Genomic DNA, 26,035 nt, shown 5'->3' on the forward strand with positions numbered 1-26,035 from the left:
GGGGAGCGCTGAAGGCTCTCACTCGGTACAACTTTTAAGACAACAGGCCTGAGAGTGCCCAGTTGGGCGCGAACTTCGGCTCAGGGCGTCGTCTGAGAGGAAAAATATTTGAAAGAATTAATCGACCGTAGTGGGTCGAAAGCGATAAGCACTGATTGAGGGAAGTCGTCGACCACACCGGCGTGGTCGGTATCGGGGTCCTGAAGTGTTTGGTGTCGCGAGCTGATTGGCCGCCTCTATGGCTAGAGTAATCGGGTCGTTGGGATCGTATATTACGTTCTGAACGGATGTATAGCAAAGACACCCTTATTGCCAGTAATAATAAATTCGGGCGCTTATTTGCCTAAAACTACTTCACATAATGCTATCAAATTACGGAAGCGGCTTCTTAAATTAATGTATTTGGATAATAAAGAAACGTTGCGATGGTTTATAATTTGGTAGGTTTCCTTAAAACAAAATATTAACTTAAACTATCGGCTTTGGCGATCCTGGTTTCACAAGATATTTCATTACAAAAGTGCTATACAGACAGGGTTTATGTGACATCGTAACGAAAACTTTGAGGGAGTAGATATTACTTAAGGCGTCACTAACACCCATACTTACTCGTATGGCTACCTGTAGGACCTGTGCGTACATGTACGGGGTGTAAGTGACATCGTTACGAATACTGAGGGGGGTGATTCAGCTCATTTTTCTGAGTGAATATCGAGTGGATTTTCCCATCCCAAAAATATAGAATTGAAAATATTGAAAGAAAAATCCAAAAACTCATGCATGTATATACAGAGAGTTAGGGGAATAACCAACGCAACTTTAGCTTTTAAAAAAGCATCCAAATGTCCGATCCCTGTTTATTGTATATTTGCTCCAATAGGTATGATTGTAGTATTGCAATTCCTTTGCAGTTTAGCAGCGTGGTTATTCCTTAACAAGCTGCTTAACATAAACACAATTTAGCATCCAATCACTGTCCACTACTTACCAATAATAACTATCATTACACAGCCCTAGACTGATAAGAAACAGTCGATAACAGATTATAGGCGACTCAACCTCCGCGCTTATGTCAAATTATGTTTATAGGCAAGAAATTAGCGACACAGCCGGTAATTCTGCCTAACTTACTGATACTAGACCGGTTTACAATATTAAATGCTATAATACACGCGATTGCGATGGTTTTGCAATAGTTAACAGCGTTTTGTGGTAGCTAGATTGTATATTGTATTCGGTGAAGTCGGGTGAAGAAATAGATAGGTGTTACAATGATCAGCTGCTTGACACTTGACACACCGGGCTTGTAATATCCTCCTTTCCAAAATGATGGATTAATAGGCGGTAGATCGGTTCGCCATGTTGTCAATAGATTCTAGACCATTATCAAAGAATAAAGAATAGTACTACGTACAGAACGGTAACTCTCCTTTTTTTCTTTTTCACATGATGGGGCGAAGGCCCAGAGGGGGCGAAGTCGGCGCCCGATACGAATCACTCTTTATTCAGTTTGCTTCAGATTACATCGACTTGGTAATTCTCCAATTCATATCGGGCGTCGAGCTACCTTTAGCTCACACTTTCTAGGTCTTCATCATCATCAGCCGTATGACGCCCACTGCTGGGCATAGGCCTCCCCCAAGGAGCTCCACGACGATCGGTCCTGCGCTGCCCGCATCCAGCGGCTTCCCGCGATCTTCTAGGTCTTACTTTAGTCTAAATGACCACAAGGCCACACCCCGGACACTTCATACAAACAACCTTGTTTTGCAGACAACACATTGACGTTATCTAACACACGCGTCTGTGTTTGTGACATCTGACGCCATACGTTTTAAGTCTAAACTATGTCCGAGGGGGGTGAGGTAGCCTAGCTCAGCCGCTGGTGGGGAGCGGAGAGTTGCGTTCTAAACGTAGTATTATTCCTTATTCTATGGTAATGCGCTAAGGAATAAGGGAGAGCGCGCGCGTACTGTCTGTTTCTCACACTTACGCGGTAGGCGGCTTACATTGATATACTACTTACTACGCGGCACACGATCAGAATTAGATTTTTGTATGGAGTGTCCGAGTGTATCATTACGGCCAAGAAGTGAGCCAAACTTACGTAATACGCAGGTGATCCTATACCATATACAGAACTGCAGTAAATGTTGTGAAGTTTGTAACCCCAGAGATAAAAAATAAGCAATTATACATATTTACTACACTAAGCTACTTATATAAAAGATATATTCAAGTTATTAAACAAAATAAATTGTTTCAATTACACTTTCTCATAGAGTATTAACATTATAAGGTTGCTTTGACGGAGGTTCCCACGGCGAAATGGTCAAAATAACTGTACACTAATGGCATACGACCAACTAAGTAATTAAAACTATGAAGTTTTAACTACTTAGCGGGCTGGATTAATTTTAAGAAATTTGTTTATGTTTGGCTGTACTTGGAAACATTTGCGTGTTTTAGTCATCTTATGGCGATAACACAACAGTGCGTTACGATGCCTTCAATATGGTATTTGGATAAAAAATATTCAATAGAATAAAAAGTGATTCGTATCGGGCGCCGACTTCGTCCCCTCTGGGTCTTACTTTACGGTTCTTGCCCATCACTATCATTTCCACCCAAGGAATCTTCTTCTACCGTGTGGGTTGTGAGGTGGACTACCAACCCCATCAACCCTGATGTCAGGGTTACTATTGAACCGCCAAAGGCTCCTGACATGGGTCATGTAACGACTACTAACTTGCATCAGTAAGTAGTAACCGGGACCAATGGCTTAACATGCCTTCCGAAGAATAGATTATCTTACTTTAGGACAATCAGGTGATCAGTCTGTAATGTCCTAACCAAGCTAGGGATCACAAAGTGATTTTCGTGATATGTCCCCACCGGGATTTGAGCCGGGGACCTCCGGATCGTGAGCCGAACGCTCAAACCACTGGACCACGGAGGCCGTTCTCGAAGCAATGAATCCCCAGACCCAAGCAATGAATGCCTTCGAAGGCAAATCTACCTACAAGCCAAAGAAAAAGTATTATATTATAAATAATATCCGCAAATGTCTTTAAAAATCTTCTGAATAGGCTAGTTTTCAAGTACTTAGTCAAATCAGTTACTTTTTACTAAACGTCAAAACACATTTACTAAGGAATTTTTATGAAAAAGCGCACTGTGACGACATAGAAAACGTGATAAAATGTCGGACTTTTTATTACGTTTTTCTTGATTAAAATTCATAAATAAATTAAATAGAAAAAAATAAAATGTTTTTCGTTAGTTCTAGATCTGTCTTTACTTAGTAATCAGAATTTCTTAATTTCGTTCTTTTTTTTTTCTTATTTTTCTTAATTGGCTAGTACCTCTACGAAAAAGAAAGTTCGTGTGAACTGGAGATGTTAAATGACCACACACTGAAGCAATCCAAAGGCAATATTGCAATTTAACATTTTTTACTTATATGCGGTTAAAGTGTAAGAGCGTAATGTCAACAAATGTCAAATAGCATATTGTTTTTCAAAGTGAGTTGCTCCAATGTGGCCTTTTAACCCCCCGTAACCTCTGTGTGTCGTTTTATAATTTTATAATAAAAAAAACTTTTTCTTTTATGCAATTCATATTTTCATTTCTTTCTTTACAGATCATAGCGGCTAAGTGCTGGCGAAAACTGTGTGAAGTAAGTAAGAACTTCATACTAATAACACTCACGTCCGTAACAGTGTTCTTGAGTTTCCTTTATTAAAAATAAAGTCGTTGTTTTTTACCTTTGATGGGTTTGCTCTTAGCCCCAAACTCGGTACCGAAAAGCTGTTTATTTTCGTCGAGTTATCGACAGTCAAACGATAGTGGCCTTTTGATCGGCGACACTAGATTTAAAATCTGCTACCCACTAACCTTTTTTTAGTTTTTTATTCAAAGCGAGAGTAAGCGTGTACTTGATAGATAAGTAATTAAGTAGGTCTTATTTGATTTAGTGCTTACGTAAATAGGTATATAATGAGTATATACCTATAAAGAAAAATGCGTTCCAGTCAGCTGTAGGTAAAGTTGCGTCAACAGATGGCGTTACTGCTGATAACTTTCGTATTTTTTCCAGAATTGATCAAAATTAAGGGTCTGAAATATGGTAACTTCTCGTATTCGGACACTTAATTTTTGTAAGTTTGCGAAGTTTTAAAACAATATTCCTCTATCCGGTTTCCTGTAGCATTGCATCAACTTTTCTATGACAAACGGATCACCTTAACCCTTAGATCTATTCATACTTTTGTTAATATTGACAATAATAATTGACGTTCGTCTATCTATAGAATAATCCATTAGATTTTTATAGGACCTCTTTCATCCCGATAAAAGAGTATTAAGGTAATTTTAGAGGCCTTATATCCCTTTTACCCTAGTCAAACACAAAGCTGTTGCGAGCAAGAGGTACTGACCGTAGTTATACTAGTAGAGATCCCTATCTAAATAAACGGACCTTCGCGGCCCCTTAAAAGGTCCGACTTGTCTTTGGACACAAATTGGACAACTACACACCACGCGTGCCTATGTTGAATTTCTAATAAGCTAACCTACCTACGTTTTACTTTACGTTTTACTAAGAAAATAAATTAAATTATTCGATATTTCATGTAAGTAATAAAAACAATAATTTCTCATTTATAAATGTACGCTACATTTATAATTGGAAAAGGTTTCCCCAAAATAAATATTTTTAAGTTGTTTTTTTTGTAAATTTCCTTTTAACATTTCGCTCGTGTAAATCATTACCTACGCTTTTATCGATAAAACGTAAGTTATAAAAATAATACTTAGGAAAAAAAGAATGTTGAAAATGAGTGCGTCAAATAACAATATAGCTTTTTTACATGATTTACTTTAATGTGGGCGTTCGTTTTTTTGCTCCTAGTCAAGCAGATAATTTGGGAACGTTGTCAATATTTCACGAAACCAATCTCGGCTACACCTGTAAATTATTCTGCCTATATGCAATGAGACGGTCTCAATATCAAGTTACATTAGCATAATATTGGTACACCAGCCCCTAAAATGTTACAAAGGCCACGTTCAAGGAATTAATCGAAAAGAAATATTGATATTTGACATTTGAGCACTTACTTTATTATATTGCTTTTTAGATGAATTGCTAAAATCTGGCCTTTCTAGAGCCACAATTCCCAATTAGTGAGATTTCTTCAAAGGGTACGCGGAATTTAAATAGTGCTTAGTCAGATTGAAGTCTTTCAATTTCTTATAGATACTTCTTCTTCTATCGTGTGGGTTGTGAGGTGGATGACCAACCTCATCAAGCCTGGTGTCAGGATTATTATTGAGCCGCCAAAGGTCCCTGACGTGAATCAAGTAACGACTACGTACTTACATCAGGGAGTAACCGGGACCAACGGCTTAACAACTTACTGGACAATCAGGTGATCAGCCTGCAATATCCTAACCAAACTAGGGATCATAAAGTGATTTGTCCCCACTGGGATTCAAACCCGGGACCTCCGGAGCGTGAGCAGAATGATCAACCACTGGACCACGGAGGCCGGGGGCTTATAGATACTAAGCAGAAATGATTCATTATCGAGTAGGTACAGCTTTAGTCCCAGTAGATATTTTATCAAATTAACGTAAACAGATTCAGGATTCAGGTAGGTACAGGTACCTACCTAAGTACCCACTATTAATAAATATTTATAATACTTAGTATTGAAAGCTTCCACGTTACGTAGATATAAACGTATTAAAATTAGATACAAAATAAGTTTGGAAATGTAGGTACCTAATGAAATATTTAGATTCGGATTCGTTTCCAGACGCGTAGCCTTGAAATATATTAATATTAAGTAGGTTTTAGGAAACAGCTTTGTATCAACTCTACTACTCCTTCCAATGCCTCACTAATTGGAAAACTTTACCCTACGCCATACTATAACACAGGAAACCATAGAGTAAAAAGTAACAAAAAAAAATATACAAGGCGTTAGTGACATCGTAACGAATACTCAGGGGGATGCTTCAGAACATGATTCTGAGTTGATATCAAGTGGAATTTCCTGTCGGAAAATTCTTGAAAATTTAAGTGTGTTTTTAAATTATTTTCCGTTCCAAACTTTTGCGACAAAGTTCCACTTGATATCAACTCAGAATCATGGTCTGAATCATCCCTCAGAATCTTCGTTACGATGTCACTAACACCTTGTATACTGTATTTCTGAAAGCTCGGTGATGTGTGGCTTAGTTTCTTTTGCGATGGGTGTATCTCTGAATAACTAATGGGATATATTCCTGAGCTATGTTATGTTCTTTCGGATACTTTACATCTTTATCAACTAAGAAAAGGGAATAAACGTAAAAGCTAAACTTATTAAGCTAGAAAGTAATGCTAAGCTAAGCTGGATAGGTAGACAGGTAGGTCATATTACAAGCATCTATATGCATTATAATTTGTCCAAGTTAGTCTGTACAATCAGTTCCAACGTTTCCAACAATCTCGAAGTGGTATTCATAACTATGTGAGACTATTGTAAGAGGCCCTCGGAGTACAGAGCAAGAACTTGGACCGCGAACTCTGAACGGTGTTTGAATCTTCAACTACCCCTTGCTTCTACATAGTTGTACTGAGAAATACAAAGTTAAGTTGCGTCGTCGTCTTCGGAACGAACGGATCACGAATCTTTCGATAGAAAATTCCACTTGATATCAACTCAGTATCATGGTCTGAATCATCCCTGAAAGTTTTTGTTACGATGTCACTTACACCCCGTACATGTACGCACAGGTCCTACAGGTAGCCATACGAGTAAGTATAGGTGTTAGCGACACCGTAATGAATACTACTGAATCATCCCTCAAAGTTTTTGTAAGAACGATGGACCTCGAACAACGTCGCAGCGCAGCGACACTGCATCGTGTGGCCGTCACTTATAGTGCAACCATGCAATTTTCATAAAACCTCTGATGTCATCATTTCATAAAGCCCCCATCCCCAAATGCGAATTTAAACTCGCAACTCATTTCGATACTCAACATTCATCATATTGAGTATGACAATGAAGTAAGCGCGTGTTTGTTTTGAATCTCATCCTCTACTTTTAGTTATAACGAAATTCTATAAACTCGTAGTTAGCGTAGGATTTTGTTACAGTATTTGCCTGTGTAGGCCTGTTGTACACCGACTTGCTTCTTAAAATGGGGAGCGCTGGCCCGAACACTTGCTTGGACCCGAACTTGCACCAATGAGTCTTACGTGGGTTTTCACTAACACAGTTAGTTCGACAATTACTGACGCCGATATGGCTCACCTAACATCTAAAAGCCTAACAGGAAGCTCGATAAGGTGTGGGTACTTAGTTCATCTTGCGATGGATGTACCTCTGACTACCCCAATGGTGTTTATATTGCCAAAGCAATTTTCGTGAAGCTTTTATTCCAAGCATTTCTCCTATGACCAAATTGGAGATGTCCTTAGAAAAGGTTCAATACGATCTACTCTGAACCGGCGTGCGTGTATGAAGCGATTGATGAATGTGGAGGAAGCAAGAGAAGTGTGTCAGGATCGAAGCAAATGGAATTCTATAGTCTCTGCTTACCCCGGTGGGAAATAGGCGTGAGTTTATGTATGTATGTATGTATTTCTCCTATGCACCCTTCAGCTCAGAAGACGAGCAATGTTCATTTTTCTCAACATCATTATACCATCATGGTCTCTCTTCGATATTTTTCTTCCCGCTAAGATAATACCAGTAAAGTGTCTTCATACAAACCCCGCGCTATACCAACACGGAGCACAGGTCACCTGTTGTTTATGTAATTCCACACATCAGGTAAGAAATACCTTTAAGAGTTACTTCAGCTTGTTCATTTCATACAGACAATCAGACAGAAATCACACTTGTTATCGGCCCTTTTTTTTTTCTTTAATTTACTTAATATAGTTATCGGCCCTTGTGACTACGTACTTAAAAGTAAGTACTGTTACGTAGAAAATCGATCAGCCTAATCTCGACTGATACATCACTATGCTAATGAACGTTACAACACTGGCTTTGGTATTTTGACAGATCTAACTCTTACCGCGCATCGAAGCTATTGTAAAATGTTATCTTTCTAATTGTACTGAACTAGTTCTGCCTAATAGTACCTAAAAACAGCTAGGGACCGACTGTTTAACAAAGTTACAGAGATACGGTTTTTTTTTGGCAACAACAAGGCGGGTTAAACAGGCCACATAGTTGCAATTCATCTATTTGACATTTGTTTGCATTGCGCACTTACTTTTATATGTGCAAATGTCAAATTGCAATATTGCTTTTTTAGACGAATTGCTTCGATGTGACCTTTATAACCCCCAGTACTCAATAACTTTATTGTGATTCCACAATGTAGATACAGGTGACATTATAACAGAAGGATCATTATGGATCAAGTAATTCAGCGTGCAATTACTGAACCAAACATGGGGCAATCTCACAAAGTGAATTTTGAGAATGTCCCCAACGGGAAGCCAATCCGAATACACCGCGCGGCGCTCCTCTCCGCAACTCCTTAAACGTTGTGATATCGCCGAAGCGAGGCTCGCATACCAGGCATAATGAGTATAAACCACGAAGATCATGTTCTGCGCAGCACTCGCAGTCTTCCGCTAGCTGCGGTCAGCCGGTGCAACCGAAATTATGGACGATGATCCCATGGGATGCCTCATGCCGCCACTTTATGTATCTTCTACGAATTGTATTCCGTCGCCTTATAGCGAAAACCACGGAAGCGCCTTTTTGAAAAATCACATTCAATTGTGATTTTTGTCAACAAAACTTCGCTAGTTACAATCCAGGCCATGAGCACGCGATAATCATTTAAGATCCCAACATGCATTCGAAAACAAATTCAAAAATCATCGGTTTAGGTGTGCTGGATTCGAACCTGCGACCTTTTAGTAACAGTTAAGCGTTCTTCCAATAGGAAATCAAAATAAATTTGAACTATCAATTATAAATACATATTTCACTTATGGAAAGCATTTATTAACAAATGTTAACATAGTAATTGTTCAACAGCATTCTCATGTGTATAATTATTGAAATTGAAAAATGGTCGAATAACAAGTGTGTTAACGTTGCCCCAGAAGATTTATCACGCATTGCGTAAAATGAAATAATAAATAGAGGTGCAACTGTTATGTGGCTTTCACACGTACGTAGAGAAACGCAAGAGATTAAGGTTTTTTTCATTTCGAACACACAGAAATACCTGTAATACCCATAATAACCATCTACTTACTTAAAATATCGAGGTGAAAACTCACGCTATAAAAAAACATGCATGTAAGGGGGTAAACAGCCTGAAAGTTTATAGTTTAGTATGTATTTAAAGTTTTATCAGAAGTCCTAGTTTCTTAACAAGAACAATTTCTTATTAAAACAGCACAGTCCTATTAACCGACTCACCCAAATGCTGCTAGAGTTACTTCAGACAGAACAACAAACAACGACTACTGTCGCCTTATATAGCTGAAAAGCACTCGTCTTTATGGATCATCAGGGAATACCGACCCACTACGAGCTTCCCATTGAATAACTTTCGCAAACTTCTTCCGTGAATAACGCTTGCCCTCACAAACTTCTTTGAAGTAAATCTGTATAAACTTTTGTAGGTAATGAAAAGGAAAACTGTGTAAATGATTAAACCACAAAACTGACAGAAAGTGTGATAACAATCGGATACTTAAACAAATCCAGAAACGTCTTATTCCCAGCAGATATCTACTTTGATATTAACTAAAACGATTAACCTTAATTTAATTTACTAAAATGATTCTTCTGACTAGAAGAATTCACTGCTTAGTCAGGAAAATGGGGAGCACTGAGAGCTTTTATCAGTTGTAAGATAGAAACATACGTACTGTAAAAATTACCAAAGCCATGTCATGTTGAACACAATGCGATCAGCAATACCTATTGGTAAACAAAATATGAACCGCAGCGTTCATTCCAAGCGTCTTGACATTTCGGTGTGAAAATCAAAGAGATGTGAACTGCAAATAAATTGCAAGTAAATTGGTCTGTACAGTAAATATATTGTTTGTCGGTATGTCCCTCCACTGACATCCATCATAGTTTGGTCAAGCTTTAATGTTAGTGTTGTTACGTTATTGTGAAAGACGTGTATGAATTTTAATGCAAAGAATTAATATCACTGTTAAGTACCTATGTGTAGAAATGTTCACAGTTGATTATAAAATAAAACCAATTTAAATAATGTAGTAAGTATTTCTTGAAGTATGTTTTTTATAATTTGTTGTCCTATTTAGATTTATATACTTGACTAAGAGATTGTTCAGTCGGGTCAAATGCATTTCACATTTCGCGCCCAATAAGAATTCCGAAAATTAGTACTTACTAAAAACATAAAAGGCATTGTCTTGAAAATAAAGAAAAATAGGCCGCATTAATATGAATAGAAGTTACAAAATAACCAGCGGACAATGTTTCTCAACCTATCTATGACCAAAAATATGACATCCTGCTATTCAAAAAGTTGATTAACTTAGCAAGTACACAAACAGTTATAGCTGATAACCGTTTCATGTTACATAACCGGTTGTTAATAACCGTTATGTGACGAAACGTTTGTTACGATAACGTCTTGTAACCGGTTGAGCAGAATACGCATTTTTAGTGATTTGTTGATAAGCATGGGTCTTGTTTGTAATTGTTCGTTTCTGTGTGTTTTATGCAGTGTACAGTAAGATTCGCCTTCTTTTAAGATTTATGTTTCTTTGGGTACTTGGTAGTGGAATAATATTCGTACATACTTATTTAAACTAATAAAAGTAATCCCAAGTGAGCAGAATTACAAGTACTTAATCACAAAGAGAAAATTTAAGTATAAAGGTCCTCCTGCTATCTAAGCGAAATTCTTTCGATGTATGTACCGTCATTAAGACGACGCTGAATTTTTCAGATTTAAATTTTTTCTTTGTGAGTTTCCCTACACACAGCCTCCGTGGTCTAGTGGTTAGAACGTTAGGCTCACGATCTGGAGGTCCGGGTTCGATTCCCGATGGGGACATTGTCGAAATCACTTTATGAGCCTGTCCTTTGTTTGGTAAGGACTTTTCAGGCTTGAATCACCTGATTGTCCGAAAAAGTAAGATGATTCCGTGCTTCGGAGGGCACGTTAAGCCGTTGGTCCCGGCTATTAGCCGTAAAAACACCTCCACCAACCCGCATTGGAGCAGCGTGGTGGAGTATGCTCCATACCCCCTCCGGTTGATTGAGGGGAGGCCTGTGCCCAGCAGTGGGACGTATATAGGCTGTTTATGTTATGAGTTTCCCTAAGCACGGGTATGTGCTATAAACACAAAAATCAACTTGCAGACCAGAGTACAAGAAAGAACAATTTGATTACTATTAAAGAGTTATAGCAACAGGAACATTGGGAACATTCCGGGGAACGGCACATCACAGTATACAAGTAACTTCGAGTACATAAAGTGTTTTTTTTTTTTAACGTGACTTATTGTAGATTTGCCGCAGATGGCATTAACTACTTGGCCGGACAAATGGGGAGCGCTGAAGGCTCTCACCCGGTACAACGTTTAAGACAACAGGCCTTAGGGTGCCCAGTTGGGCGCGAACCTCGGCTCAGGACGTCGTCTGAGAGGAAAAATATTTGAAAGAATTAACATAAAGTGTACAACTCCACTTCGGATGAAGGGAAAATTATAAAGTTACCATGGTAACGTCTGCAGAATTTATGTTATGGCGGAATGTTATGAATTTCTCTACGAAGTAGATAATTCTCAAGTGTTATGTGAAAATTATGTTATGTTCCGTGTTGTTTATGGTAGTCTGAAGATTGGGCATTTAGCTGCAGCTGTTATAGGGTTATTGAACAATGTTTGTTAATCAATAATAATTGCGTGTGATTTGCATGTCCAAGGGTGTAAAGAGAAACTTACTCCACCTTACAAATAAAAATTAAACCAGGGATGAACGTGGGTTTAAGTATTTGATAGCCAAGCAAAGTTTAGTCGAATTGTATGATAATTGGATTCAATTTTGCTTGGCTGTCAAATACTTAAACAATACAATAATACAATACAATACAAATATACTTTATTGCACACAACATACAAAACAAAACACAAATGATGTTAGATACAGTACAATCTCCCCAACTCCACCCACCCACCCACTCCACCCACTCTTACCCCACTCTCACTCACTCTCACTCTCTCTTAAACCCACGTTCATCCATGGTTTATTTTTTATTTGTAAGGTGGCCTATGTTCATGTGTTGTGTAATCTTTTTGTTTGCTTTGTCTACTTTAACTTTTCTACTTAAATTTATATAGCTAATAATTTTTTTATGTGACTTATCGTAGATTTGCCTAACAAATAGGCAGCGATGAGGACTATCACCCGATATATTAAAGACAATAGGCCTAGTTGGGCGCGAACCAAGGCTCATAGACTGCCTGAATACCTACTCAGGTAAAGTGACGATTTTTATAAGAGAGGAAGAAACGAAAGTAGTGTGTCATGGTGGCAGTGAGTAGAATTCAGTGGTATCTGCTTACATAACAAACATATACATAAATAGCTTATATACGTCCCACTGCTGGGCACAGGCCTCCCCTATGGTTTGGAGCATACTCCACCACGCTGCTCCGAGGTATTTTTACGGCTAATAGCCGGGACCAACGGCTTAACGTGCCCTCCGAAGCACGGAATCAACTTATATTTTCAGACAATCAGGTGATTCAAGCCTGTAAAGTCCTTATGTCCCCATCGGAAATCGAATCCGGACCTCCAGATCGTAAGCCTAACGCTCTAAACACTAGACCACGGAGACCACGGAGGCACGGAGGCTGTGGTATCTGCTTATGCCAATGGAATATAGATCCTATGTATATGTAAGAATGCGAGGTTTCAGGTTAGTCTTCTTTTGATTGGCATGCAGCAAAGATGATAAAAATGTCTGGTATTAAATGTGTTCCTCTAGTTATTAAATAACTTGTAATGTATACCCTCATTGATTTAAAAGATGTGTTGCTGTTGCAGTTTCTTGTCATTTCTTCTCCTCAGCCATAACACCTTGCGAAATGACGTAAATTCAAAAATGTTACATTGACCTTCAACAAGTTTATCCATGATAATTACGTTGAATAAATGATTCTGATTTCTGACGAATTCGAATCAAATTGGTAGATAGTAGGTATGTGTAAACCTCATAACCATGCCCTGACACGTCTCGTACACTTATTCACAGTCACAGCATCAGGTATTTAAGAGGCAGTCCATGAGTTCGCACTTAAAGCACGCACCACAATACGCCCGCATCCCGCTAGGGTACCCACACTTCAGACGTGAATCAAAACTATGAGACAAGGATCAGGTTATATTGTAAAATTAGTTGCGTTCTTATTTTTCAATTTTAAGACTTTACATGTTAAACCTGGTTGTGTAAATTAGGTACGCGATTAGCACCAGCTAATTTTCTACCAAGAAAATGGAAAGAAATATGCCATTGTGCCTCGTTCAAGATACTACTTTCCGCTTACTCCCATTATTGCTACATAAAATGCGAATTTAAACAACGTTTATAGTTCAACAGCTCTTACACAATGTAAAGTTATTGGACAGTGGGTAAATAAATAATGTTTGACAAATCCCACATAGCACTTAAGAGCACGTAAACTGAGAGTGGGCAGGCGCGATCACGCCAGTCTACTGATTTATGAACAAATGTACCTATTCATTCAATATCCATTAAATATTTGAATATAAACACAACATTGAAACAAAAGCCCTTATTGTATTTGCTATGCCAATAAAAGCGGGCCTTTCAATTTGTTTGTCATGATTGTTCAAACATAATAATGGTGAAAGAGTTTTGAATGTAAGATTTTTATTTTATTTTATTATAACTAGGCATATCGATTTCTAAAGCGCATGGGAGTCGACACAGCGTCGCGGCGTAGTCGAGGCGGCGTCGCGGCGTAGTCGAGGCGGCGTCGCGGCGTAGTCGAGGCGGCGTTGCAGCGTAGTCGAGGCGGCGTCGCGGCTTAGTCAGCCAACGTCTCTTTGTACGAATTGAATTACAAAATGGCAGCGAGCACTCCAGCTTCGATGCGGATTTACCAGTGAGCGGACCCAAAAAAATGTAAATGCGCCTGGACTATTGCTTGTTTGTGTGAACGACTCGCCTTAGTTTATAGATGCATGCCTTACAGTACGCCACAACACGTCAAAAGACAACTAGTAGCATGTAGTGGTATTGCAGTCCTAAAATAAGTAATATTTATTATGATGAAATTTATACGTTTATTATCACGTTAGACAGTATGTGAACGTGTATGTCCTATGCTATTTGTTATTATTAACTTTCACGGATAACATTTTCTATAACCGCCTTTCGAACAGTTTCCGATTTTTTGCCAACACCATTGTCACTGTTGCCCTTAGGCCATATGGGGTAGTGAGTGGGGGGAGGGGTTTAGAGAAGTCACAAGGGGTAAGGAGGTGGGGTCTTTTGTCTGTGCGGTGTCATTACTTTGTCAAAGGTCCTTGCGACGCGCGACACAAAGCTACATGTTACTACTTACTATAGATGTACTTCTAGAATGTTCGTGTTTGGTATTCTGCAAAGATTTATATAGATCTCGGGCTTTGGAGTTTGGGGTAGACTGAAATTGCTTGGCGAGGCCTCTTTCATGTACTTAATATTAGCCTGGTTGCCTGTCTCCCGGGATTAGCCGACTTGTAAATTGACAAAATGAAAGCAAATAATATGTTTGCTTAAGTCGTTTGATGACTGTTTTTTTAATAAGTTGCAGTGTAGGTATAATAACGTTACCATTTCATTTTTCACAGTACCGCCATCGCCCAAAAATAATTTATGACCCAGACTCAAAATAGTACATACACAATATGGACACACATAAACTCACGCTTATTTACCATCGGGGTAAACAAATGAGTGACTTTCCATTTGCTTCGATCTCATAAATAAGTGCTTCTCATGTTTCCTCCACGAATAGTCCTTTACCCAGTCTTTAACATTACAAGGTCACATCGTCAAGCAAATATGGCTGTAATTACACAGAACCAGTGACCGACCAGCCTACATCACGACCGACTCGACCTGGTACCAGCGTCAATCAATGAAGCAACCATAACTTTGTTCCCGTACCAGACTGTGACAAAAACTGACACATAATTACGTAGCTTGAGGTACAAGCGGCGAGCGGGGTCTGAGGCAACATTCGATCAACAATAGGTACCTACCAACTAGATAACGGTTAGGGAATGCATGTCTAATTTTTCGGGATCAATCCCGAAGCATAATACGACGAGATCCCGTTCGATCGGGATTTGGTGACTCTACCTGAGTTATACTTTTTGTTTTGATTATGCTGATTTCCAAAGAAAACTTAATTATTTAGTTAGTATTAATATTGAAGAATGACGGTTTTTGTTTTCTTTCAAAAAATATTTTGTTCTAATTCTAATTGAACCTCACTATCACAAAGCAGTTTTCATCGGTTTTAGCCATTCTAAGTTTACATTTTTTTTTATGAACTAGACGAGTTCACGAAATTTACGGGATCTCGAAATTTTCGGGATCTCGCGGGTTGATATGTCGGGTCGAGACGAGTCGGGATTGCATTCCTTAATAACGGCTTACGCACTGGCAGACTACCGCAAAAATAAGGCACCGTTTATTCTTTCTATTTAGCTTCCAAATTCAAAATTCAAATGCAGAAAACTAGTATTATTTATATAAAATAATCTATAATATTTATTTATTTAAAATAATAATATTTATTTAAAATAATCCAAAGATAAAGTGCAGTTAAGGACATTAAATTCAGTACATAAATACTCACTCGTCAGTAAATTGTTATTTCCCAAGCTTTTTTACCAGTCTGCCAACAGTTGCTATACTGCGGGTTGGTCGGCCAAGTTCCAAAAATGCTCCAGGGATCAAACTCTGGGACTCAGGAGATGTCCTCGTTTGATTTGTCGAAGTTTGGCGGTCAAGATAGCTGCCGTATTTATTAAACCACCGTCACCGCAAGATGCAAATTAATAAATAAATAAAATCTTTGTTCCAAGATTTCTAAGTAACCATTGACTAATATGTGTTAATAAATGACTTATTTTTAGTGTTAGTACAAAAAAAACCAAAACAATTTCAAAAACTTATAATGCTTTTGGGCGCGTAGCCCACTGCAGTGACGCAAATAGCGTCCCCAATAGAACAAAGAGCAAGGTTAATATTTGGCAATATTTGGATCATACTGGTCTTGAGACAAACTTGTACCCTCAGTCCTGTAACAGAAGTGAATTATAACTGAGCTTCGACAGTTCGACACAGCTGGCAGTCGTATTAACAGAGCTAATCAATTGCAAATCTTGTGAATGTATCAGGAACTCCTGTTATTAGAACTTCTGATTCATATCAATAGTAGATTATCTATCTGATTGTAAATTACGAATGAAATTGGTTTACAATGAATATACATTACAGCAACGATTAGTATTGATTATCGTGAGATAACTGTGCATTGGACAGCTTGCAATTTTGCAAATTAATATTTATTGAATTGGCTCAAATTAATGGGTATAAAATCATACTTTATCACACTAAAATTACGTATTTATCAGTAGATGTAATGAATGAGATTGAACTGTAATCTTCGTGATCATTAAGGTCGGTTCGTAAAGTATAGTGCGTAGCATAGTAAGTAACCGCTAGCTCCCGCGACTGGCGACAGCGCGCGGGAGTCGGCAAGAAATGGCCGCCTTCGTTGAGAAGCGCGAGCGCAGCCGGTCAGCGGGCCGCGTAACTGTTAAGTGTTAGTGCATCTGTCACTAATAACGTGACCTAAGTTACTACATAATGTGGCTTCAGACTCTTAACTTTATTTCTAAACATATTACATTCATAAAGTAATTTCCGTAGTCCCCAATGAGATGGGCATTGTCACAGTAATCCGAAAACGACTTGCTGGTGCTTTTGATAGGATTAGCCTACTGACCATTATAATAAACCAACAATAATAAGCTTGACACCAGCGTTGATGAGGTGGGTAATCCACCTCAAAACCCACACGATGGAATAAGATTGTCTGTCATGATAAAAATAACCCAATCCCCAAAAGTTATTAAGACTTTTTTCGAACGCTGAATATACGAATACCTATTACGCAATTTTCCTTAGTGTCTAGTCAACAACTCACGTATCTCTAACGTGATGAAACAGACAAACAGTATAGTTTATGAGGGCTAAGTTATTCCATAAATTAACTTGTTCGAGCCATCTAGAATAGCAACTAGTTGTATATGAGCTTTCATGTTAGTCTGTGAAGGTTTTATCGATAGACTGTTTATTACATTATTCAACGAACTGTGATGTTGCGAACTTACTTGTAGGCAAAACGTGTAGTATGTAATATTTTCTAAAATAATTAATCAATATTTTAGCAGAGCTTTCTCTAAATCGGGCCTTAGCTAAGTTTCAAATGATTGTGACAATCGACAGTCATCATCCCCCGAGCAATATCCCGTTTTTCGCAGGGTCCGCTTACCTAACCAGAAGCGACGGCCTGTCTGACCTTCCAACCCGCGAAGGGAAAACCTGCCCAATACTAGGTCACATACCTCCGAAAATGCATTTCTCGGTAATGTGGGTTTCCATCACCGCTGAGCACGTGATAATAATTTATGATCCAAACATGAATTCGAAAACAAATTTGACAATCATTGGTTTACTGTCCATTTGTAAGCAAAACGAAATTGAAGACTAGCAATTGTAGGTAGACAGACAGTTAAGTTCATTAGCTCATTATCTTCAATTTGCCTTCGCCACTAGAGCGGTAACCCTTTATTCAAATCACGTTATATCACTACACCATAAACATAGCGGGGTCCGATACTGCGCAATGTAACTGTTAAGAATTTACAGTAATTAATTAATAAGTACGACCAATCTAAGCATTACCAACGCAAATGGAAAATCTAGCAGTTTGTGTAATTACACACAGCGGCAAGTTTGATCTGATTGACATTAGGAATCCTGCACAGAATGTGGAAATTGTATGATACGCTTAAATTTTCATAGCTTAGAAATACAAACTAAGCTAAGGCTCATATTTCTTTTTGGGTAGATATATCATTACGATGTCTTGACTTTTTGACGTGACTTATTGTAGATTTGCCGCAGATGGCATGAACTACTTGGCCGGACAAATAGGGAACGCTGAGGGCTCTCACCCGATACAAAATTAAAAAAAAACCGGCCTGAGGGTGCCCAGTTGGGCGCGAACCTCGGCTCAGGGCGATAGGGATACGCGCTGAATGTGGGAAATCATCGACTACGCCTGCGGGGTCGGTATTTAAGTAATACTTGATGAGATGATGAGTGTGGTGCTGTTATGTGAAAGAAGATGTAGTGACGAGGGTTGCTTAGATGGTTCGAACATGAAGAGAGGATGAATGAAAGTAGACTTACGAAACAGATTATGATGCGGATGTAAGTGGAAGAGATAGAGTCAGAAGAAGAAGGCCTAGGCGAAGATACCGAGATCAAATCCAAGTTATTTTGAAGAAAAGCCAGGTAAAGAGTATTCTAAACCGGCGAGGGTGGATGATATGAAAGGTGTGTCAGGATCGTAATAAGTGGAATTCCGTTATCCGTACCGACCCTAGTGATCTTATATATATATTTAAACAGAAACCAGCTTGCCGCTTTTGTTCACAAACAGTTTTTGCAAGAGTAGCGGCTCCAAGAAAGGATTACAAAAACCCTGGCAAAGCTTCTCACAGACCGTCATTTCAAAAAGAAAAAACTTTAAAAGTTTCCAGTAGCAAAAACAAGGAATACCTAGACAGAAAAACAAGATTGAGAAAAACCAGTACGCAATAAGAACGGATGGCGTATGTCCGTGTACGTACAACGGTGCTGGCATACGCGTGACATAGCAACACGGGGACGGATCTAGGAGGTCTCTCGGGGGCCCAAAATCCAAGGACCCCCCGACCGTCCTACCTGAATGCCATCATTTCTCTTTATAATTTCCGCAATATCAACCAGTATCGATCAGTATCCATAACACATTACATAATATTAGCTCACGACTATATTCTCAATTACAATTATATTCATCGCACGATGATCATGTCAATCTTAGGACTTAAATGCCAACTGCGGCTGCAAGAAGCTTTCCGATGAGTTGTGGCCGTACTCACTGCGTGACTTATTATCGGATGGTCATCTCCCTAGCGCTGTCATTAAGTTAGGTTTATGTAAAGTTTGAGAGATACTTTTTTTATCACAGAAGCAACTGTCTGACCCTCCAACCCGTAGAGGAAACGCATTTCTCGAGATTGTGGGTTCCCCACGAACTTTTCCTTCACCCCTGAGCACGTGATAATAATTTATGTATGATCCAAACATAAATTCGAAAACAAATTCGTAAATAATTGGTTTAGAACCGTACTGTCCACCTCACTGTAAGATTCATGCGTTCTTCCAACTGAGCTGCGACGGCTCACGGCGCGAATGTAATACCTAAAGGCGATAAACAAAACTGCGATGATCTTCAGTGCGAATGTTCATCACTTCGGGAGTTATCACCGAATCCTGCTTAAATATTACTGGGCATTCCTTTCACTAGCGTTCTTCTTCTTATCGAGTGGGTTGTGAGGTGGAATACCTACCTCATCAATCCTGATGTCAGGGTTATTATTGAGCCGCCAAAGGCCCCTGAAGTGGTTCATGTAACGATTACTCACTTACATCATTAAATAGTAACCGGGACCAACGGCTTAACGTGCATTCCGAAGCACGGATCGTCTTAGTTTCGCACAATCAGGTGATTAGCCTGTAATGTCCAAACCTATCCATCCATAGGGAAGGCCCGTGCCCCAGCAGTGGGGACGTTAATGGGCTGGTGATGATGATGATGTCCAAACCAAACTGTGATCACAAAGTGTTTTTTGTGATATGTCCCAACCGGGTTCGAAAGTGAGTCCAATGCTCAACCACTGGACCACAGAGGCCGTTTATTAATAGGCAATATTATTTTCTTCTGCGACTCTTGATCAGCTAGCTACATCCCTGCAAACAGGCAGTTAGTTTTTATTGCCCACGCGTGTCTGGAAAATGAGACTCCAAGTCTTGGACTAAGGAGATTTTCGCTAACTATTAAGAACACTAGAAATATATCATAACAGTTCACGAATATATCCCAATGGAGTAGTCAGAGGTTCATCTATCGGAAGATGAACTAAGTACCCACACCTCACCGATTTTTCTGTTAGCCCAACGCAGTAGTGAGCCGAAATCTACCTAGAAAATAACAGTTACTTAGTAGAATGTTACATTATGCCACTCGTAAATCCACGCCCGTAATCCCCAAAGGGGTGGGCAGAGCCACAACTAATCAGAAGAAAACTTGCAGCCGCTTTTGATAATATAGGTTCTTAGATACATACATATACACATAAACTCACGCCTATGTCCCACCGGGATAAGCAGAGACTATGAAATTCCACTTGCTTCGATCCTGACATACTTCTCTTGCTCCTATTCTTGGTACATACTTGCATCGTTAAAAAAATAAAAAAATTGCAAGTATAAAAAAAGATTAAAAGTTTATAATATATGAAAGTGAGTATAACCTTTATATAACGGTAAGTATAAAGAACAATTCATAAAAATTACATACTTTTGATCAAGAAATAATAAAAAAAATCTGCAATTTACTTTGCCTTTGTAGCTTTATAAGGTAACATTGCACATTATCTTTTTATGTGAAACAATAAACTAAATACCAGTAACAGCTTCCAAATAATATCATAAACACAATTTACGATTATAATAACATTGTATTCTGAAATTCGCCAGAAATATTATAACTTTATTTATTGGTACCTAAAAATATTGTGAAATTGTAAATTTTGAAACAGAATTTTGCAATATAAAATTGGTTAAATTTTGGTCATATAACATTTACGCCACTCCTTAATTTCAAATTGAACCCAGAGACGCCCTAGTGTGAAGTTTAAGATTAGATACCTATACATAACGAACACTAACCAGGGTCATAGAATAAGTAATAATACTACGAATAGAAGGGACACTCCCTACACCGCATCAATACCAGCTTGAAGCGAGCTCGATTTAAAACGACATGCATAAGCTCACGACTACATCTCAATTGGGGTAATCAGAGGTACATCCAACGCAAGATGAACTAAGTACCTACACCTCACCGATGTGTCTGATAGGTGGTGTACGGTCACGAGCATTCTTCTTCTTCTATCGTGTGGGTTGTGAGGTGGAGTACCAACCTCATCAACCCTGGTGTCAGGGTTATTATTGAGCCGCCAAAGGCCCCTGACATGACTCATATAACGACTACTTACATCAGTAAGTAGTAACCGGGACCAACGGCTTAACGTGCCTTCCGAAGCACGGATCGTCTTACTTTCGGACAATCAGGTGATCAGCCTGTAATGTCCTAACCAAACTAGGGACCACAAAGTAATTTTTGTGATATGTCCCCACCGGGAATCGAACCCGGGACCTCCGGATCGTGAGCCCAACGCTCAACCACTGGACCACGGAGGCCGTTACGTCACTGTGTTCGTGTGTGTGTGTGTACACACACGAGCATTAATATGTATACACTTTGGTACCATGTCACATTAACTTTTTTGACAAATTGAACTGTAAGTCTCACTATATATGTCAAATATGTTAGTGCGACAGAGTCCTAAAGTGGGTACATTATATTGCTCAAGACTGTACGTATCGCCGTCTACGAGGATAGCGATTCAAGCCAACTGTGTTAGTCAAAACATGATTATGCGAGCCATTTTTACAAAATCGATGATATCGCAGAAAATGCGATTATGTAGTTGAGGATAGTAGATATTATAATAATTAGGTACTAAAATTTTACATTTACTTAGAAACAGAATAAAATAATACATTTATCATTCATAAGATGGTTAAAATAATCTTACCATTCCTTTTACTTACAGTGAAGCGATTACGAAATGGAATATCTGTATAAAGTAATTGATACTGCATAATTTATTAGCTACAAGCTAAAGCGAAAAAGTTGGACTGTGTACCTAATCATGAGCGGAGCGGGAAGCGTATAAACTGTAAATCATAAAGAATCCAAACCATTTTATAAACTTTGAACAAAGCTCTAAGATGCAGTAGTAGATGTAGATATATGCTATACAGCTCTGCTTATCCCGTCAGGAATACAAGTGTGATGTTATGTGTTACAAAGCTCGAAATATTTTTTTTTTCATTTTGTGTATTTTAAACCTGTTTCCGAATCGAAATCCTATATAGATATTAACATGTTTACTGTGTAACTGAAAATTAAATAGGTATCGACCCCTGACGTGCAATGTTATTTTTCGATAAATACAGTGAAATGTATGTATGTATGAGGGGTTAAAATGGCCACATCGAAACAATTCATCTAAGAAAACAAAAATTGCTATTTGACACTTGTTTGCATTGAGCATTTACTTTTATATGCGCAAATGTCAAATTTGCTATATTGATTTCTTAGATGTGGCGATAATTCGTATACGTAGGAAACCTTTATATTATAATAATTACATCAGACATCAAAATAGTTCACCAACAAACATCACAAGCTAACATCATCATCATCATCATCATCATCATCCAAGCCGTGTCCGGCGACGGCGACTCCTAAATGTCTATTCCAGGTCGATGTTATGATAGGACATGACAAGCTAACAAATACTTATACAACAACAGGATACTGTTCGTTCCAAGATAAAGCTAAATTCTAACCGAATCCTGCTATAAATTACCAAACGAGCCCAAATATCTAATATCTCACTGGCGTACTAACATTCTAGGGTATTCGAAATAGGAATGTGACACAGTGAAGGGCTAACATGCGAGTATGAACCCACTTTGTGGTTTACATGTCTTTAACATGAGCTGACTGATTTAAATCGTTGCTTATACTTGCGGTTACTGCATGTCAAATCATGTGAAAAAAGTATAAGTATATTAAATGTAAGGTTTCCGTTTTTCCTTTTGAGGTTCATAACATTATATAAACAGCCTATATACGTCGTGCAGCTGGGCACAGGCCTCCCCTCAATCCACCGGAGGGAATATGGAGCATACTCCAACACGCTGCTCCACTGTGGGTCGGTGGAGGTGTTTTTACCGCTAATAGCCGAGACCAATCACATGATTCAAGCTTGCAAAGTCGTTACCAAACAAAGGACAGTCTCAAAGTGATTTCGACGATGTCCCCATTGGAAATCACAGCTCAATACCCCTGACACCAGGTTTGATGAGGTTGGTAATTCACCTCATAACCCACACGATAGAAGAAGAGAAGATTTAGTAATCTGTGATTAGGTGTCATATCCAGGAATACGTTAGTGAATTACTTTACTTACTTACCGAAGAAAAGTAATATTCCAACATTGACCACGTTTGGTTGTTCTGTAACATGGTCACTCAGGCTAATTCATACTCTTGCTTAGGTAATTGCGCTAACTACGGCAAAGTAAATTATCTGTTTAAATAAGTTATTTACATTTAAAATCAAAAACATTATCAGTTATTATTGTGGGCATTGATTGTATAATAATGTAGTAGACACGGAATGCTATTTAGTTGGTACCTGCAAATATACAGAGTGACTTATATTATACAAGCAGCAACTTACACCTGCCCTAATGGGATGGGCAGAGCCGAGAGAGAAGTATTCAGACAACTTGTAGCCTTTATTAAGAAAAAATAAACTTATCGATTTCGATAAAATTTATTGAATCGATCGATAATTTTATCACGTTGCGCATCTTAGCCCTGCAGGATATTATGACCATATTCTCTCACAATAGTATTTCTGTGTTAGAACTTCATCATCATCATCAGGCCATTAACGTCCCCACTGCTGGGGCACGGGCCTTCCCTATGGATGGATAGGGAGATAGGGAGAGACAGGGAGGTTAGAACTTACTTACTATTAAAGTATCCGTCCGAGAAGTCATTTATTTACTTCTTCAACGAGGTAGTAAATTCTATTGGCATATAGAAAATTACATCATGCAAGATGTATGATTGAGGAGCTCCGTGGTGCAGCGGTAAACGAGCTCGGTCTGCAATTGTTGAAGTTAAGCAACTTTCGCCAAGGCCGGGCGTAGGATGGGTGACCACAAAAAAAAGTTTTCATCTCGAGGTCCTCCGTGCTTCGGAAGGCACGTTAAGCCGTTGGAACCGGCTGCATTAGCAGACGTTAATAACCACCAATCCGCACTAGCCCCGCGTGGTGGTTTAAGGCCCGATCGCCCTATCCATCCATAGGGAAGGCCCTTGCCCCAGCAATGGGGACGTTAATTTGAACGAAATTAATACTTGTACCGTAACGTTAGAAAACCAAACAAAAAAATATGAGTGTGAAATTGATCAGCTCCAGGCACAGATAAAAAAACTGACAAAATCCTTAGAAAATATGACACTGGACTACGAAGTAGCTCAGAAAACTATTCGAAAGCACGAGCTGGCCGCTGATAAGTTAGTGAATTTGAGTTTTCACAACGCGGAACGCTTCGATTCACTAATTAATCGTCAGTATAGTTGCAATCATTCATCCTCGCAGACTGAGCGGCCTGCTCGTGTTTCCGAGTCCTCCCCGCTGTCCGCGCCCGCGCCGGCCCATCAGCTGGTACCGGCGGCGCAGGACTTGCTCCTCACACCAATTGTTAATGACAATAATACGTCCTTCTCGTCGGCGACCGGGCAGGCGGCGCCCGCGCCGGTAAACAAAGCGCAAAATATTATTATGTTTAGTGACGAAATTGGCAAAACAATGGGTTTACAACTTAGCCATTTCTTGAGGCGGGCAGTAATTAATAATTGTATGCCGGGTGCCTCCTATTTAGACATTTTAAAAAGAATAATTTCTTATAAATTCTCGAAAAATAGTACAATCATAATCTTGGCCGGTAGGAGAGGTAACGCGAACAAAGAACTACTTTCCCATTATATTTCCTTACTTAACAGCCTACCGAATGTAGAACAAGTGATTTTGTTTGCATTGCCTTTCAGCCAAAGTCAGCTTAATTCCGAAAATAAGTTTAGGCATGATCTAAACCTGACATTGCATACTTTAGTATGCGATTATTATAATAAATTTCAGTTCATTGATACGAATTCCTATGTTAGGAATTTTTATTTGACCAAAGGTAGATATTACTATCTATCTAACTTTTACAAAAGACAAATAGCGAAGTCGCTATCCTTTTTTTTTACATTAGAATCAGCCAATTCGTTGGCTTTTAACGCGTCTGCTCCTATTGAGCAGCCTATTTTTATTTCTGACATTTGTAATTTAAATTAAATTTAATGACAACAGAGAAAAACTTTGGCTGTAGTAAGTTAAATGAGGACATATTAAATATAAAATGCAATAAGAAAAATACAAATGTAATCAACCTGGTACACCAAAACATACAAGGAATATTGGGCAAGGAACTTGAAATTGAACTTTTTTTAAACAGTAATTATGTTGATATTATGTGCGTAACTGAACATTGGCTAAAAAAACATGAGTTCGTTTGCTTCAATAATCACCAGGTTGCCAGCTCGTACAGCAGGGAGACGGCTATCCGTGGCGGTTCATTAATATTAGTACGTAATTGTTTAAAATATAAGGAACGAACGGATATTGTAAGTCTCTCAGTTGAGCGAACTGTTGAGCTAGCCTGTATTGAACTCAGCCGGCTTATTGTATTGAGCGTATACAGACCCCCCGCTTCATCTTATGATCTATTTGAGAAAGTTATTGATGAAGCTTTATGCAAATTATGTAATAAAAGCAAACATGTTATCGTCTGCGGTGATTTTAATATTGATATTCTGGAAAATTGCTCATTAAGTACTACATTCAAATCTTTATTTCTGTGTTATAATCTTGTAAATCTTTTTTCAGAAC

The 26,035-nt window shown here is 38.7% G+C and overlaps 1 protein-coding gene across 1 annotated transcript in view; it reads left to right on the top strand.

Moving 5' to 3' along the window:
- Positions 1–26,035, top strand: part of LOC126366199 (SH3 and multiple ankyrin repeat domains protein 3) — a 248,622-nt gene that overhangs the window by 47,646 nt on the left and 174,941 nt on the right. The window contains exon 2 of the mRNA XM_050009203.1: positions 3,644–3,679. The gene's annotated coding sequence lies outside the window, so the exon portion shown is untranslated. The remainder of the gene's footprint in view (positions 1–3,643; positions 3,680–26,035) is intronic.

Source organism: Pectinophora gossypiella, chromosome 4 (genome assembly GCF_024362695.1).
Source record: "Pectinophora gossypiella chromosome 4, ilPecGoss1.1, whole genome shotgun sequence".
Lineage (NCBI taxonomy): Eukaryota > Metazoa > Arthropoda > Insecta > Lepidoptera > Gelechiidae > Pectinophora > Pectinophora gossypiella.